Source organism: Semicossyphus pulcher, unplaced genomic scaffold, assembly GCF_022749685.1.
Source record: "Semicossyphus pulcher isolate SPU_LCO1_2020_fin unplaced genomic scaffold, fSemPul1.0.p SCAF_6, whole genome shotgun sequence".
In the NCBI taxonomy this organism is placed as follows: Eukaryota; Metazoa; Chordata; class Actinopteri; order Labriformes; family Labridae; genus Semicossyphus; species Semicossyphus pulcher.
In genome coordinates, this window is record NW_027211737.1 from 7030626 (window position 1) to 7048504 (window position 17879).

General features: G+C 45.9%; 1 protein-coding gene across 1 annotated transcript in view; it reads left to right on the forward strand.

Annotated features, from left to right (window-relative positions):
* Positions 1-17879, forward strand: part of kremen1 (kringle containing transmembrane protein 1) — a 78804-nt gene that overhangs the window by 4995 nt on the left and 55930 nt on the right. The gene's annotated exons all lie outside the window — the stretch shown is intronic.

Genomic DNA, 17879 nt, shown 5'->3' on the forward strand with positions numbered 1-17879 from the left:
TAACTTTGCACAGGTGTATGAGCTCTTTCATTTCCAGAACAAGCGTGTAACTTTTCGGCCGAGTGTCTGCCTTGAAGCATTGCGGGCACTCAGTCGACTGATTTGGAGGGATGAATGACAGCATGTGTTGCGATTTCCCTTTGTAGCCTAACATGCATATAAGCTGCTGCATAAACTGGCAACCCTCTGTTTCATCTGGCATCCCGCTCTCTTTCCTGCTCCCCGTCTGATCGCTGTCCAGCGGGGCATGATGTTGGCCTGAGCTCTGTCGGATTCACTGCACTCGGCCGCAGACGGAACTGGGCGTTTCTGTGCGGTGGAGGAGGAGAGGCGAGGTGGCCGGGACGCGGTTTTAAACAGTGCACGAGCTCCTGAACAGGAGCTCACTCAGAGGTTTGGGTTGCACTGTTCGATGCTGGCAGCAATCGTGCAGCTCGACTTGTGCTTGATTGGAGTTCAGGCTGTGTTTTCTGATGTTTGGCTTAACATCGAGTCAGACTTCAGTTGACTGTGTGTGTTTGCACGTGCATATACTCTCCTCTCTGTGATAATACGGGGATGCCAGTAGGTTTTTGATATGGAAGTCCAGGATTGTTGTCTTTTTTGCTGTGTGGGGAAGGCTTCAGTGGCGTTCTCAGGCTGTTTAAAAAAGAAAGGCACCAGCTGTATGCCATGGGGCACCAGCGCACAGAAGGGCAGTTTCAACCCCAGAGGCATCCCATGAGGGCACATTGTCTCACATGTAGGGGTGTGTGGAGGCCAACTCATTTTCCAACATGCATCATTTATCCACTGGAAGGGCACCAAGAGGGCACGTTATCAATTTTATCTTCTACAGGGGCATCCATGAGGGCACTTTGCAATGTTTTTCCAAACATGGGGGCACCAGAGGGCCCCCTCCCTGAGTGCACCACTGTAAGGCGTTAGCTATTTTTTAAAGCATATTTGATCATTTTCTTTCTTGAACTTGGACGGCAGTTGAGAAAACAGTCCCATGACATTGTCATTAAGTTGCACATGTTACATTTTCCATTTTTTCACTTTATTCAAAGTGATAATCTCAATCACCATTGCGTTACCTCATTCTGCAATAGATCGGGACTTACCAGACATTTATTTACATGGAAATCTTTGAGATTATTACTTTGAAGCAATGATAAAATGATTCATAAGTCTAATAAAAAGTGAAAACGTAGGGAACCGTGGCCGTCACATCTGGACAGAGCAGGAGGTAATATTTAAAAATTGCTTGTTTTCTCCGAACATCACTCAAAACCCAAAGACGTACATTGTGAAGTCGTATAAATAAGAGCAGTAACGTGTTAAATTTATGATTAATTTTCCGTCACTGGCCTCGTCAATTAATCAGCTGTAATGTCAACACTGCATGTGTGTGTCTGAGTTCAGATGTTAGGCAGCTGTGACCGTCTGGGGCCTCGATAAACTGCCAGCGTTTCTGCTGAAGAATTTAACGGAACCACATTAAGTGTCAAACCAAGAGGTCGCACATCCTCAATCTGATGCCCCTCCTTCCATATAGACCCTCCCCACACACACATGTATTCACACACACACACACGCACACACACACACACACACACACACACACACACACGCACACAAAAGGTCTGTCTTTGCCCAATCCTCATCCCTCCCTCACCCAGCGATCACCATATCTGCCTCGACTTAATCCTACTCTCGACTTGTAAATGCAGTCCATACAGTGCAGTTTATGACGGGCCCCCATCAACCTTTGTAACCCCTGAGACAGAGGGATCTTTGTGTGTGTCTGTGTGTGTGTGTGTGTGTGTGTGTGTGAGAGAGAGAGAGAGAGAGAGAGAGAGAGAGATAGATACTCTGAATCCTCTGACTGGACGGTTAATAGCAGACCATCTTCAGCCGGAGAAACACGAGCTTGTGTTGGCAGAGGAGGTGGGGATGGAGCGTTAGTCTGAGGAGACACGGCCGGTTCTTAAAGAGTTTAACATGCCTGCTTTCGGTGCACGGGTAAATCCTCGGTGCTCAGCGCGGGGCGTGTCAGAGGGCATTATGGGAAGAGAGTGAACGGGGTCTGGGTCTCAGATGTGGGCTGTGTGGTTCCCCCTGCCTTTTCCGGTGCAGAGATGGAGCTGGAAACCTCTCCTCCCGGATGAGCTTCTGTGCTGCAGACGCAAGTTCAGACAAACCACTGGGGTAGATCGGTGTATGGTACTCTGTGTGTGTGTGTGTGTGTGTGTGTGTGTGTGTGTGTGTGTGTGTGTGTGTGTGTGTTGATCTTCACATCTAAGTAACTGTGTTTGTGATTAAAGATGTGACTGTGTGTAGAAACCAGTGGGAGTTTTAGACCCTTAGACAGTGTGCTTCTGCCTGGGTGTGGGTGTAGGTTGAATATAGACCAGGGATTTGATTCAGTATTTGATATTAAAAAGTCATTAAAAAAATCTAAACTCATTTGGTGGATGATCAATCATCATTTTTAAGGAAACAAAGAAAAGACGAATGTTAGGGGCCTTACTTTGAAAATGCATTTATGATTCATCCAGGTTTCCCTGTTGATAAAGATGGTGAGATGCAGTAAAGGACTCTGTAAAGGGGTAGTATTTGGACCATAATTGGATTAAAAAATTACATGTAATGTAATAGTGATGGAAAGTAAAGAAATGTTTTTCTCACCTATCTCACTAGGCTAACTCTCAGTGTCCTGTAAGAGTTGTTTCGAGCAACTGTACATGCTTCACACCAAACGGCAGACTAGTTTGGTGACTACTTGTTAAACACAGTGGAACCTGTATCTGCTAAAGAGCCGAACATCTTTTCTTGAGAAGTAGGTGGTGAGACCTAATGGGGTTAACACTTGTCAGGTGTCTCGGGCACTGGTTTAGCTCAGCAGGTAAATCGCGTGTGCTGATCCGTCGCATGGGCTGTGCGAAGTGTGCAGCAGCACAGGGCCTCGCACCTCAGCAAGCAGCAACACTTCAAAAGTAGCCCAATTCCACAGGAAAACGGCAGACCTGGCAACCCTGGCAACCTTTGCTTAGCACCTGTTTTTTTTACTATAAATAATATTGACTGTCCCATTTGTCAATTGTATTATACATACTCAAAAATCTAACCTAACAAATTATCTGTTTTTTCTTTGATATTACGTCATTACGCGCACGTTAGTGCGTGCTCCATCTCACTGCTCACTGCAAGGAAGAAGGAGAAGGGCAAACGATGTTGATTTTATTGTATTTTAAATCATCTGTTTGCTTAAAGAGGGGGTATCATGCTGTTTCACATTTTAAGACGTATATATAATGTTACAGTGTTGGATGTTCAGACTAAACATGGGTGAAGTTTCAAATCTGTAGGTGACAGTTTTTTCTACACGCTGCACTTTGTGACATCACAAAGTGCAGCCTCAGCAGGCTTCAGAGGAAAGCAGGCTTGTAGGGGCGGGGGTTTCTTAAAGGGACAGAGCTGGGTGAGTCGCTTGAGGCAGAGTTTTTTTAACTGTAAATTATGCTAAGCTACTCCACAGGTATCACAGAGTGAAACAGGAAGCTTTAAATTAGCATAATACCCCCCCTTTAAGGTCGACATTTTGGTAACTTCATAGTCTTTCACAGTCTAAAGTTTTTTCCCCCCATTAACAGTAATACATTAAACAAATATTGCTTATGTGGACGGGTTTGTAAGTGAAACTTTTCGAGTATACATTCATTCACTTCACTTTGATTTAGTTTTTTTTTTTTAATTTCTCAGTGTTCACGTATGAACGCAGGCAAAGGACTCCTGGATAGTTGTAAAATGTTTTTATCTTCACAGTATATAATACTTTTTATATATGTTTCAAATTTCTATTGTGATGTGTTTAACTAGTGCATATAATTAAAAGAAAGCTGCTTTAATGGGAACTGTCTATTTACAGGCCTTTGTGCCCTCCAATATGATGTGATCAATAGGATTGTAGTTCTTAGATACTGATCAGGGCTGTCAGGGCAAGCACTGTTGCCTAAAGCTAGAAGGTTCCTGGTTCGATCCTTGGTTCTGACAAAGTGGTCCTTCCTGTGTGGAGTTTGCATGTTTTGCCCATGCATGCGTGCATTCCCTCCTCCAGTTTCCTCCCACAGTCCAAAGACATGCTCATTAGGTTCATTGGTGACTCTAAATTGACCGTAGGTGTGAATGTGAGCGTGAAAGTCTCTGTGTGTCAGCCCTGTGATTGACTGCCGATCAGTCGAGGTGTAACCCCGCCTCTCGCCCAATAGGATAGGCTCCCCACAACCCTGAGCAGGATAAGCGGTATAGATAATGGATGGATGGATGGATGGATGATACTGATCAGGGAGATCTATACTCAGCTTGGAGGCAAAAACTGTTCACAAGACAGTGGTGGATTGGCGGGTTATCATGTGTAACCACATCAAGAGAAGGTGCAAATAAAGATGTCTGGCCCTTTGAGTGCCTCGTGACTTTTATTCCCACAGTGCTGCGTGGAGCTTTCTGACCTCTGTGTTTCACAGTGGAACTGTAATAGATTACACTCTGGGAAGAAGGAGACGTCAGTTCTGTGGCAGTTCGCTTTTTTTCTCACATTTGAGATGATATGAGCCCCGTGCCTTTCACTCAAGGCCATGTAAAAGTGTGGGCATCGATCACAGCACAGAACTATCTGCTCGGGACACATGGTTGCTTTTACTGCCTATTTTCTCATCACTCAGTGGAATCATGAGTGTGTTGACAAATGGGCTAATCTCCTCCAAACTTCTGGACACTTTATTCTCCTTTAAACGTCCTGCAGGTTGCATGCAGGTTCAGTCAGTTCGTCCTGGTTGTTTTCACAGTACACCCAGTCAGTCTGTCTCCACTTTATGTTTTGTCCACGCATTATCAGCACCACAGCAGCCCATATGGAGCCCTCATGAGTCTTCAGCTGGATGCAGCAAGAGGTTAAGTCGATCCAGACAACAAAACACACCATCAAAAACCACCTATGCAAATCAAATTTAACCGTCGACAGACTAGGCTGTGGATTTCTAGCGGAGAGATGCTAAAATGCTATTTTGATTTTAGCTCTTAAAGGAGCAGTTCGCCCCTGGAAAAAGCCGCTGTCAGTCAAAGCTGGTGTTCTCTGTAATCAATAGAAGCAATAATATTTGAAATTGGCGCCATAGCAGTGGAGAAAGTACAAACAGCTCGTGATTTCGCCCATTCTACATTCCTACAACACCCAGCATGCATTGCGCCCCTCCCTCTGAAAGGAACGACCCAGTGAGAGACGCTGGAGTGAAATACTACCGTTTCGCTGCAGGCAATGGCTCAGAGCGGTACAGAATCTGAAATACGTCGAGAATAAACCGGTGGATCGTCTATAAAATCTTGAGCTCTGCAGTCTACATTTCAAACCTGACGATTTTGAACGAGACATGACATCGGAGGCGGGCGTCCTAGATTGAGGAAGTGTAGTTCAGCGAGCTCCCTGGCCTCCGCCAGATGACGTGTTTTACGTCCTCCAAAGGCACAGAGGGAAATAGTATTTTTGACATTAGCTCCCCATAATAAGCATGATAGTACTGAGGTTGAAAATCGGTGAACTGGCCCTTTAAAACAAATATTTGACATAAATTGAAAAATATTTGTTGCAGCGTTTCTGTAAATATGACATTAATTTACTCCAGAAAGTAGAGCACTACCAAGTTTATGTGGAGGAGAAATAACTAGCAAAAAAGAGGTTCCTCCTCTAAGGGTCGCCTAATGTTTTTGTACATTTGCATGGTAAATGGTAAATTAAAAACCAAACCATAGCTGATTATACAAACCTCAACATCTAGTGCTCAAGTCACAATAACAACAGCTTATCGGGGTTGCATAGGAATAGAGGAGGAGTGATCTTCACAGCCAGACATAGAGGGTACAAAGTCTGAAATGAAAGAAATTGAAGCACAGTATTTCCCTTTTTCCGTATCCCAGCGCTCATGATACTCAGCATGTCTTGACTTGTGAAGACAGGAGGCCAAAGTTTTTGAAGAATTCCTTCATTTTCTCGGCTGAAAGTACGTTGAGTCTGGCTTGCAGTAGGTAACAGAAGAAGAGAGAAAAAAAAGCTCCAGGTCAGAAATGTGGGCTTCAGTGTCAAGCCGCTGCCCGTTTACTTCCTGTTGACCTCTGGGTGGTGCCCTGCGAAGGTCAAGTTGTGGGCGACGCCCTTGTTCTTCCATGCCAAGGGATTGGAACGCCCATAAAACCACCAACCACTGAGACGGAGAAACAGACCCAGTTATTATAAACACAATCATGCTTATTATCATGCCACTGTGATTCTCGTCCTGTCGTGTTCAAAGGCTTACATTTGTTTTATTAAAGTACAGCTCTCTGTGTCGCTCCCCGCTCTCTCCATTTCTCTTTTTCAACTTCCTCTCAGTTTTTCTCTCACCTTGTGCAAATCACAACCTGCTCACACGTTCTGTCAGGCAACCCAGCATGCAAAGCAGCAAGGCCACTTCCAGCTGCAGGATCTGTGATGGAGATGGTGGTGCATGGTCGTCCTCCCCCGTAGGTGACAAGGCATGACCGATGCGATAGCCGTGTAAAGGACAGAGCTGCGAGAGAGAGAGGCGTCCCCAAACAAAGTGGAGTGAGGTTGAGTGTGTCACTCTGGTTCCTGATCCACAGAGGCGGTCCTGTGAGACAACCTGAAATTAAGCTGTCAAAGCCACGGCCGGGTGTACGCGACTGTCAGGCTTGAAAGAGATAAACAATGTTTAGGTGGGAGAGTGCACACATGTGGCCGCAGCAGCGGTCTGTGAGGTTTTGTTGCTCAAAGGTCAGTCCAGGGTTTTTCTGAATGAGCTGTGACATGTTGTTTTTGGATGCAGCTCTGTGAAACACTAAAACACCTTAAGTTATTATTTCACAGCTGTCTTCATCTCAAACCACATGCTGTGTAAAAGAAGAGGATGTAGCCAGGTGCTTTCAGAAGACTGCAGGTTAAAGACACTCCTGCATTGGCTTCATTTTTAAAAGCGTACAGCCTCTGTCTCCAACTATCTTGATTGATTCTGAAGTGTTACGTCTCTTGTAACCGATTCACCCCTCTCTTCCCTTTCCTCCCTTTGCGCATTTGAATACTATTATGCATGAGCTGTGTCCCCTGGCCTCTCCATGTACCTTGACATTTGCGTATGCATGAGGAGACCCACTCCAGTCAATGTCGAATGACATTCTCTTCCAGCTCTGCCGACGCTCTCTGCAGCAGTCGGAGCCCATCAGCTGGAACACACTCCGGGGCGAGGGGGGGTAAATCAAATAGTCAGAGAACGGTAATGAAATACCAAAGAGCCTTATGTTCCTCTATGAATTCTATTAAATCGCATACAAACAATTGTTGTCATTATCAAAACTCAATTTAACTCACAGAAATGGAATTTTAAAGGGTTTTAAGGCCCCGGGGAGGAAGTGTCTGACGCATGAACACATCATAAAAACTTTTTGACTCAATGCTGGGTTTTAATTCTGATGTAAATTAAAACGGAGTGTTATCAGCTCTGGGCGTTTTGCAGAAAATGAAGCTTTGCTACTCCCCCTATAGCGCTCATTGGCTCGTGTATTGTTTTTGCACTTGAAGGAGAACAGGAAAAAACGATTAGTCTTCAACTTGATTTGCTTTGGTTGAAGCCCCAAACCATTCTGGCTTCCTGTCTCTGTGTTTCTCTTTTTGAGCATACTATTAATAAAGCCTTTGACATAGTATGATTGAGGTAAATTAGCTGTTTTTCTTGCTTTGATTCAAACATGTGTAACATGTTCCAAACATCTCGCCAGTGATTGGTTTGGGTGTTTTTGCAGAAATCTCCGCGGGCTGACTTTCAAAGCAACCATGTATTTTTGTGGTGTCACATGCATTTCAGAGTTTTTAGAAGCGTAACCAAGAACATAACGGGAGGATATTGAATTGCTACTGTGTGAGACATGACCTGTCCGGCGAACCTAGTTCTTTTTATACTTTAGTTTTGTTTGGGTCAGGGCCACTGAGGTCTGTGCTCTACTGCGGTAGAGTAATGGCAACCACTTTAAATAAATGGAGAGTAATTTCTCCGCTGAGCCCCGGGGTCTGGTTAGTGTCCAGCTGCAGCAGTTTGTGGCCAAAAAGGCAAATTGTCGCCTTTCCTCTTTGCAGGAAACGCCCACCGACAGCACGGATTTGACAAGGCCGAGCAAGTGGACATGGCTAAGTGGACAGAGCAAACATTTGGACAAGTGAAGGGAGCAGACGTAGCTAAGTGGACAGCAAATAAAGGAACAAAGCCAGTCGCGGGCTGAGCTAAGAAGGCATGACGGGGAAATGTGCCGTCAATCAGAGAGCGCAGAAGGGTTTCACATGAATATGAGAATAAATGCCTTTTAAACTGCTATACCACAGTGATAACTGACTGAATTTCAACAGTTTAAAATGCACAGGAACATCTCATTCAACCGATTTCACAAACAACCATTGTCCCTTAAGCTGCGGAGCCAGTGATATCCCTTTGCAAAGCAAGGCCCTTTGAAAGAGGCTTGAACTCAAAAGGGGTGAAACCCAAGTCGCCAAGAGGCCCTGGTTTAGCAGTCTGCCCTGCATCGTAGGTGAATGCAGCTCCCTGAGGTGAACACAAAAAGGGTTGGGTCTTCAGCAGCCTACGTGGCACCAGCCCTCGACCAACGCCAACCAAGGGGTGGTCACACTCGGACGCTGCCATGAAACAGAATCTGCTGGTTCTCAATAGATCCTCCGTAATGGATCCCCTGTTAGAGAGGTCGGTGGGATGCCCCCTGTCTTTTACCACAGCCATCTGGTTCCCAGTACTGCTGCTCTTCCCACAGCCGCACAAACCACAGTGAAAAGGGATCGCTTTCACAATCAAGATCAGGAACTAGAGACGTGCTTGGTTAAAAGGGGTCTGACTGTTGAGCGCTGTGGTCCCCACTGCAGCAGCCCATTGTGCTGTTGTTATTGTGTCCTTGGAAGTGCACTCTGCTGCGGTTTATCGGACAACCTTTTGTGATTTGATACACTGGAAAATGTCCTCTGCTCATGCTCTGACCAGGTCACTCAGGCAAGATAATTGAGAGAGAAAGATCTGAGCTTGTTAGGAAATCGTAGAGTACAATCCACAAATTGAAATGAATGTGATTGCGGATTGTTCTAAACAAACAACAAGCATGAGGCAATTTACTGTAGACATTGAGACAAATTGTTTTGACGCGGAGGAGATTTTCGCCACAATCTACACGGATTAAAAGTGTAACAAAAATCTAAACATGCCAAAGAATGCGGAGAGAACAGACCGATGCCTCCATCCGTAGTTAACAAAGATAGACAAAGCAAATGTGTTTGATGTGTTTGCCACTCTCTGCAAGCCCGCTGGAGACTTATTGGATGCAGATGGGAGTGTGTTGGTGCTCTACACACATTGGGCCTGTTCATCCTCCAGAGCTAAAGTTGGATAAACTTTTACTGATCGCTGTCTACTACTAAAAGAGATAAAATACAGCAGCACGCGGCTCTAAGCCTCACTCAGGCGTTTGATCGATTTAAGCCCAGTCTCCAGTGGCCATGTTGGTTAAACTCTGAAGAGGGGCTTCAGAGCTGCTTCTAAAGCTCAGGATTCCTGATGGTTGGATTATTCAGAACATCCTGACAGATTGATTGACGTCTTTCTTTGCATTATTATTTTCTAGTTTTGTCTCAGCAGACATGAAACGATTGATTAATCGTCGATTGACAGTATATAAATCAGAAACAACGTCTGTAAGGTCTCTATATTTGCCCAATGAGTTGACACAAGGGTGAACGAGTGCGAGCAGTGTTCTTTGTTTTGATGAACTGCTTGTAAGGTCAGTATTCCCAAAAACAATCACGAGCACAATCTATCAACCGACAGTGGTTGGTCTGTCAGAGATGGTCGGCGAAAATAGTGTCATTTTTTCTCCAATCTCTGCTGAGTTGCAGTAAAACTGTTACTATCCCCTAACAAACAAAGAAAGATTGATGACTACAGATGATGGAGGTTCATAAACCCATGCAAATCCAAAGAAAAGGAAACAAATACGGGTTCAGGCGAAGACAAACAGGCAAGAGAGTCACTGAGGACGTTGCTCTGTTAGAGAGAGGCTGCAGTTACCGCCTTTTACCATCGGTGTCGCCAAAGAGAACAGACCTGAGATCTTCGATATTGCTACTTTAATGTTACAGCTGTATCATGTCTTTAACAAGCTTTTGGAGCTCCTCGTTCAAGGATAGGACGTTTGGAAACACCAATGCATTCGAATCATCCCGAGATGATCCGATCGGCTCCGGACGTGAAGATCTATTTCTTAAATGTTGGACGCACAAAAACAGACTTCTGAAGTTGATTCCCCGGACTCAAGGAAATTTTCACTATTTTCATATTTTTATTTTTACAATGAAAATCACCTGCAATGATAAAAGGAGTCAACATCAACCATATTAATGGACTAGTTGCCTGTTATATTACATGGATATGTAATATAATAAAGATAGTGTAATATACAGCCAGTTAGCACTCTATGCTAATGGGGCCTGTAAAAAGAGACGTTTTTCATCAGCTCTTTGATGAAACAGCCTGATTACTTTTTGGAGTCATGTCTGGCTCCTGATCTCCACAACATGAAGTCAAAACTGAGGAACAAAATGTTCTTTCCTCCAAACAGCTGCAAACGACCAGTGTTAATTTTAGGCAGCTGATTTAGTCTTCAGACGACAATGTTTATTAGTTTAAGTCACATTTTAGCCATTTTTACGCTTTATAGTTTAAGTCGACTGACGCAGACACAGATGATGGCTCCTTTCTGTGCAGAAGAAGCATCAGATGACGCGTAAAACGCTCCTTTTTCTGTGAGCGCGCTCAGAGCCTGAAACAGAAAGTTAACAGAGGAAGTTCACAACCACCTTCGTGATACCCGTTATCTCTAACTGGTGCTTGACGCTTTAAAATATCATGTATTTTAAATGTCCGACAGCGCACCACTAACAATTTAGTCCCGCCTCGTCTAGTCAACGAAAACAAAACATTTGTGTCGTCAGAGTTTTTATTATCAAAGATCTATTTTTAGCTCATCATCGTCTCATCTTCGTCGTGGAAAACTGATCGTTGACTGTTGACTTGTACATGTGAAGTGTTCAGTCAACTGACATAACATTCATGTCCTTAAAATGATATTCTTACCATTGCTGTTTGATTTTGACTTCCATCCATCCTAAAATGTGGGAGTATATCTGACTAGACTCGTTTAATCAACCGATCTCAGTCTGACACGGTGCATAAAGATTATCCGATGTGCTCTTCCTGGATTAGAACAGCAACCTGTAGCCTCTCCGGTCCGATTGATAAGATAACTCACTCCTGATAAGGCTGAAAGTCTCTCTGAAGATCTTTATTGCTGTAAATCATAGACTGTATAAAAAGCTGTGAACCTACTTCTTCATGTTTTGGTTGCCGACCATTCCTCTGCTTTTAAGCTAAGGTTAGCTTAGGGTAGCATCCACCGGTAAAGGCCGAACGTTGTTTCGCCTCGTAGGTTATCTGTTTTACTATCTGTGTTAACAAACACGTTTACGGTTTAATGTGGAAGTGTGACGTCACACCTTAACAACAACCGGATAGGTCAAACTAAACAGCCAATCAAGGGTCATAGTCCAATCAAATTAGCCGAGGCATCAGCCACTGTCTGCTCAATCCCCTCCCCCAAAGTGTCACAAGTTTTGTCGAGCGAGCGTAGACTCTGCAACCGAGTGCGTGTTGAGCAGTCCCGAGCGTGTAGAGATGGTCGAGCCCCGTGCTCGCGAGACCGCATTTGTGTGCACTGAGCACAAATGCTCTCTCACGGTGACGTTTTCCGCTCGCAGATATTATCCTGTGCGCTCGCCGATCAGTTTTCCGCTCGCGGATACTGTTTTGCGCGTAAGTGATTTTTTTGCGCGAGTTTTGACACTAATGTCATAACATATCTCTGCTGCTTTAAACAATGACTCATACGCTTTTTGTATTTCAGTGATTCACTCAGAAAAAGAAAGAGAGGTTTCATTCTGGCTTAATGATGGTGTCTGAGAAGCGGTGCGCTTGCCGCATTGTGTGTGTGATTTTTTTCTTGCATTAGCTGTGCAGGTCACAACCCTCTCCTCGACCCGAGACCTTTATTTATCCAAGTCAGACCTCATCTTCTCCTGGACCCTGTAATCACTCAGGAGCTCTGAGAGAGAGGAGAGAGGAGGTGGTGTGTGGGGAGTGGCGAGGGGGGCTCTGTAATGGTTGCACACAATCCCCTGCAACAGCACTGACAGAGCTTCAGTCCAAACCAAACCACATGTAATTTACATTCCTCAGATACCAGCTAACCTGAGCACAAACAGGACGATCGAAAACAGGTGTGTTCAGTGACAACCCTCCTCTTCTTTCATGCTTCACCTTTCTTTGAGGTGCTATCTAGCTCTCATGTTAGTGGCGTAAAGTAGCTTTTCGTAGATTGCAGAGGGCCTGTGTTTGGATCTGAGGTCCATCACTGTGAATGAATCAAAATATTATCACTGGAGCACAATGAAACACGGAAATTACCCCGCGACAGAGGCGAGCAGAAGCCTTAGTGGCCGCGCCGCTTACATAATCTCACCGCAAATTGATTACTGCCTTTGAGAGGCCGGCCCATTGTGAGGAGAGGAGTAAGGGAACTGACAGACACTCACATGTAAGCTCACGCACGCTCACGCACAGCGGTTGATATCTACAGCGCAGTGATGAGTGGGTGAGAATGGCATTACCGCAATGACACTGCCCTTACCACCCGGGGAACAAAGGAGCCTGTGTGCACGCGGATGTGTGTGTGTGTGTGTCCTCCACGTCGGATCCATCCTAAAGTACTGCGGCTGCTCTACTGATGAAAATTGCTCCCTTTCATTCTTGCTGTAAAAGCATCTGGGCGGGGGGAGTGTGGGTATGATGAGGGGGCTAGAAGGGGGGAAAAAGCGGGAACGACGTGGGCAGGAGTCAGATTAATGCATGTTTTGTCACCGCTTATGTATATCAGGGCAAGCAGACTGAGAGATCATTTTACCACCCGTTTACAGGAAAAACAAAGAAGAAGAGCGCGGGCTTAAAACACCCCCATGTGAGGCACGCCAGGCCATTAGTAACAATGTGCCATCATGAGTTGTATCACAAGGCAGAGATCCTCTGCTTATCAAAGCCTGCATGCGATGAGGAACCCATATGTGGGCTATGTTTTTTTCTTCACAGAAGACACGCATTAGCAGGACATATTTTCTCTCTCTTGAGCCCTGCATCGGTTGTTTGTTTGCTGGTTAAGGGCCCCAGTGTGCAGCTGCGTCACAGAGCTCCTCTGGAACAACTTTAGTACCTCCAAACTCAGACCTTGGAGACGCAAGCTCAGTGTTCGCTGTTAATTTCGCAAGCCTGGTCTTTGTCGGCCCCGTCAATAACAAATGTGGAAATGTAACATAAACCCAGTGTTCATTCATCGCTGCTATGCACAAGATGGAGAAAATTAGAGCCTGGGTTAACACTCCGCGGGATCATAAAAATGGTCTTTGTCACACCCTGACTCACTCTGTTTGCCTCTCTTCCTTCTTTTGTGCTTATTTTTGCTTCCCCTACCATCGCTCAGTCTCGCCCCGATCCTCCCTCAGTCCCAGAGCTCGGCTCTAATTTGCAGTTTGCTTCAATTTAGGATGGATCGATCCCAGACTCACTAATTGTGCACCTTTTGAAATCTCTGAACCGAACTTGGCTCCTCTATTCCTGTACCCTCACTCTCCTTGCTCTCCCCCCCGGAGGCAAAAGCCTTGTTTTCTCTGGTGTCAGAGTTGGTTGCGAGCAGGTTCAATGGCATGTGTTGAGCATGCAGGAGATTTTCCCTTCTGTATGCGTAATCTTCTTATTGTGCCACAGTGTGGATGTTTGTGTGAATCACTACTCAAAACAAGGACACTTAGTATTGAAGAGGCTCTGGATGATGTTTGAAAGCACGGCCTCTTGATGTTGATCTTGACTTGAGGAAACAGTGAGGATGTTCCAGAGGGAGGTAATTGAATGCGACACCTCATCCGCCCTCATGTCGGGCCGGCTGGCGGGTCCCTGATGTTGTCATTTTGCCAGCTGCTTTTTTCCCCCAGGGTTTCACCAAGTCCCTGGATGTCCTTTACGTCATCGTCAGAGTCTGCAGCCCATCAGTCACTCCCTGAACGTCTGCCAAGCTAAACTCCAAATCGTCCCACCTCGTTCCATCCTTGTCCACTCACAGAGCCAAAACCACCCTTGGCTCGTCGGTGCTGTGTTTTTTCAGATATCATCCCGACCACTAAGAATCCTACAAAGATGGATGTTTTATCCGTGTCTGTAGGTTTCCTGATTGATTTTTCCCGAACCTATCCGTATGACACTTTTGGATTCAGGGCCAGAAAGCAGCATGCGGTTTAAAAGCTTTTTATCCTTTCCATTTTTGTGACAAGCAACTTCAAAAAGAAGGGTTTTTTTTGGCAGCACGTGTAGCCCACTGCTGGCTCCAGCAGATTAGACTCTTTCCATTACGGAGCTAAATAATAGGGGCCGCACTCGACTGAGATGGGGCCATGTTTTATAGGTGCTACCCAGCAGCTTTGGCAGGGAGTCCTTTGGGTCTGTGGCTACTGTGGTAGTGAACTCGGGAGGTGGTGCGGCGCAGGGTTTTTCAGGAAGAATGGTGGTAATGGAGGCTATTTTGGGACTGAATGAGGTCTTGGTTTATGGCCTGGTTATCTGGGGCTACAACCTGTGACAAAAGCATGAAAGGAAAAGAAGGACTGTTAAATCACATTGAGAAGTCATTGTGCGCAGATTTAAGGAGTTAGAGGCGTCTTTTCTCAGCCTTTTTTGTGCACTTTCATTGACCCTCGCACACGAGGGCAGGAGAGTGTAAGAGCTGCACCCAGCCTCGCTCTCCTCAGCAACACCCGACGTTAAAAGGGTCTCATTGAATCTGTGGTTATCTGTGAAACCTGCGTGATAAATGTGAAGCAGTCGTCCTGCAGTCTGATGTGGTTTCGATGTGGAAATAGATGCTGCTGGGGAAAACGGGAACCAGACTTGTGTTGCAACCAGCTGTCCCCCCTCCCTGAAAAGAAATCTTTAACCTGCTACATCTGGCCTGGTTTGGCCCGTCCCTGGCCTCTGTTCTTACGACACTGACACTAATGAGCCCCACAAAGCTAATGGCTACCAGGACGCTGTGCAGAGGAAACATACTGTGGCAGGTTGTGTATTAATCTGACATTTCCGCCATCTTTGTTTGCAGGTTAAGGAAGGTCCCTTAACTCTTGTGTGAACTCAGCTTTTTAGCGCCGAGTTCTTCTGCACCACACTGCACACGCATGTTTCTATCCTAGACTCATTCTGTATAATTTCATCATAGTGGAAATATTGCTCATGCACTAAGCCTGTTGTGCAGTCCCCAGAGCTTGAAGCATATAATAAAGATGGAAGGAAGCTCTTTATGTCAGCCTCTGTGAGGAAGCAGTCGTCTGTAATTATCGCTGCTTTTCATCCCTCGTAGCAAACACAACAAATAAGTGCTCTTGTGTGTTTCTTGTTGCAGGGAAACCATTTGTTTGTAACCTGGTTTGTTTGTGTTCCTGCGATCACGTGACCGAAACCCCTCACTCTTTTCTTTCTCTCTCCCCCCTCTTTACGGTGCATCAAGTGCATTTGAAGTTGCAATGTGGAAGTCATTAGCCGCAAATCCCAACAAATATAATAACAGGGCGATTAGCTCTCTCCCAGCGATCCTCTGCTGTTTCTCTTTCTCTCTCTCTCGTCGCTGGGGTGGTGCGGGATTCTGTGAGCGCAGGGCTTGGTCAAGGGCGAGTCTTCATCTTCTTCTTCTCTTTCCCGGACTTTTTCTATTTGTAGATCTGCGTGTATTTTATTGGAGGCTCCCCCCCCCCCCGCCCCCGCCCTTCTCCCCCGTCTTTCATGCGGTGGTGGTTCTGTTTCTCATCACGGCCCATGATGAAACCACAAGAAAGCGCAGACCCGTGTGACGAGAGCGCAACAGTTGCTTGGTGACAAGGAAAGGGGTGTGAGGTGGGGGCTGGGTGTGTTTCGGAGTGGAGGGGGCCTTAAGTGGTGACGGTCCAATCAGCAGGGAAGCTCTTCATTTTCTCCAGGACAAGGAGAAAATGCTCATATCCTCACCGCTTCAATTTAAAATTGGTCTTTTCTCTTAAGCTTGATAGATGTGTGGCCATCCGCAGGGCTTTTAAATGGACCATTCATCTTTACGATGGCCTCACTTATCTCTGAGTCCTTGCAGATCGGCTACTTCCCATTCCCACCACAAGCAAATGGCGCCCTGAAACCACATGGAACACCCCCCTCGTCTCCCTCGCGGTGGCAATACGCTGCCATATTTACCATCTCGTCCTGGAAAGCTAACTTGGCCGCAGCAGGGCGGAATGATTGCCAGCAGCAGCTCGTTTCCAAGCGGACCATGTGCAGACAAGCTCTCCTTCATCCAGAAACTGCAGTAAAGTTTCCTGAAGGAGAAGAGGAGACATTTACAAAGTCATTTGGCTCTTTCTTTTTGATACAGTGTGTTGAGCAGCGCTGCATGCAGCCAAGTTCACTCATTTTAATACCCACTCTTTTGAGAGGGAGAAGATATTTGAAGGACGTGAGCTCATTGGGGATGCAGTCGGCTGCCCTGTGCCTGCCTGATGTTATCCTCTCTGACTGTAACAGTCCTGATTGCTTTTGGGGAGCAGTGACTCATGATTGTGCTTGTGCCGCTGCCAAACTCTCAATAGCAGTGTTTTCCTGCTCTGTCTTTCTGTTGCAGTCGCTAGCGGCATGCAGAATGTAAATACATCATCCCTGTCTTCCAACTGCATGTCATATTGTACAATGCAGATCCAAATACCATCATGTTGCTGAACTCTACCAGGGAAGCTGACACAAACGCTGCCCCCTGTAAATCGATTATTGAAATGAGCAGGCTGGAAGATGCAGAGTGGACCGGCATTTCCCGTCTCTGTCTCACGCTCTTCGACAGACGCAGGATTGGTTGGTTGCAGGTTGTAGGAGGGGCTGTTAGCTTAGATGCCATTAGCTTATTAGGGTAGACAGTAGCTCAGTCTGTAGGGACTTGACTTGGGAACCGGAGGGTGGCCGGTACAAGTCCTGGTACAGATCAAGTATGGAGTTGGGGCTGGTAGCTGGAGAGGTGTCAGTTCCTCAAGTGCCCTTGAGCAAGGCACCAAATCCCCCTACTGCTCGGGGTGCATGTTCATGTGCAGCCCCCTCACCTGATACTTTAAACTGGTAAAAACACTGAATTAAGCACTTTTATTTCAGAGATAAATGTTTCTTGTGGTGCTGGTTTAGCTCAGTGGGTAGAGCAGGCTCTCCATACACAGAGGCTACAGTCCTTGACGCAGCAGCCGTAGGTTCGACTCCCGCCCTCTGCCCTTTGCTGCATGTCCTTCCCGACTCCCTTTCCCCATGTTTCCTATCTCTCTTCAGCTGTCCTATAAATAAAGGCAAAAGGGCCAAAAAAAAGGAATAAATGTCTTTAGAAAACTCCAAATGTACATTTTTTTCCCGCCTGTCCTCTGAGCGTCTGCCTGACGATGACTTGTTTCCTCCACCCCGCTCATCACTCCCTCCTGTCGGGGTAGCAAGAGCATGACCCCTGTTGTAACACCATTAAGCTGTTTTTCTAACTTTATGGAGTCGTGTTCTGCATCAACCGCTCTCGAGTGGATTTACGATCCAGCGGTTGATATCCTCGCATGCCGAGGCAGTATTAATTTGCTAAGAGAGAGGGGAGCCGTAAACAGACAAAAGAGT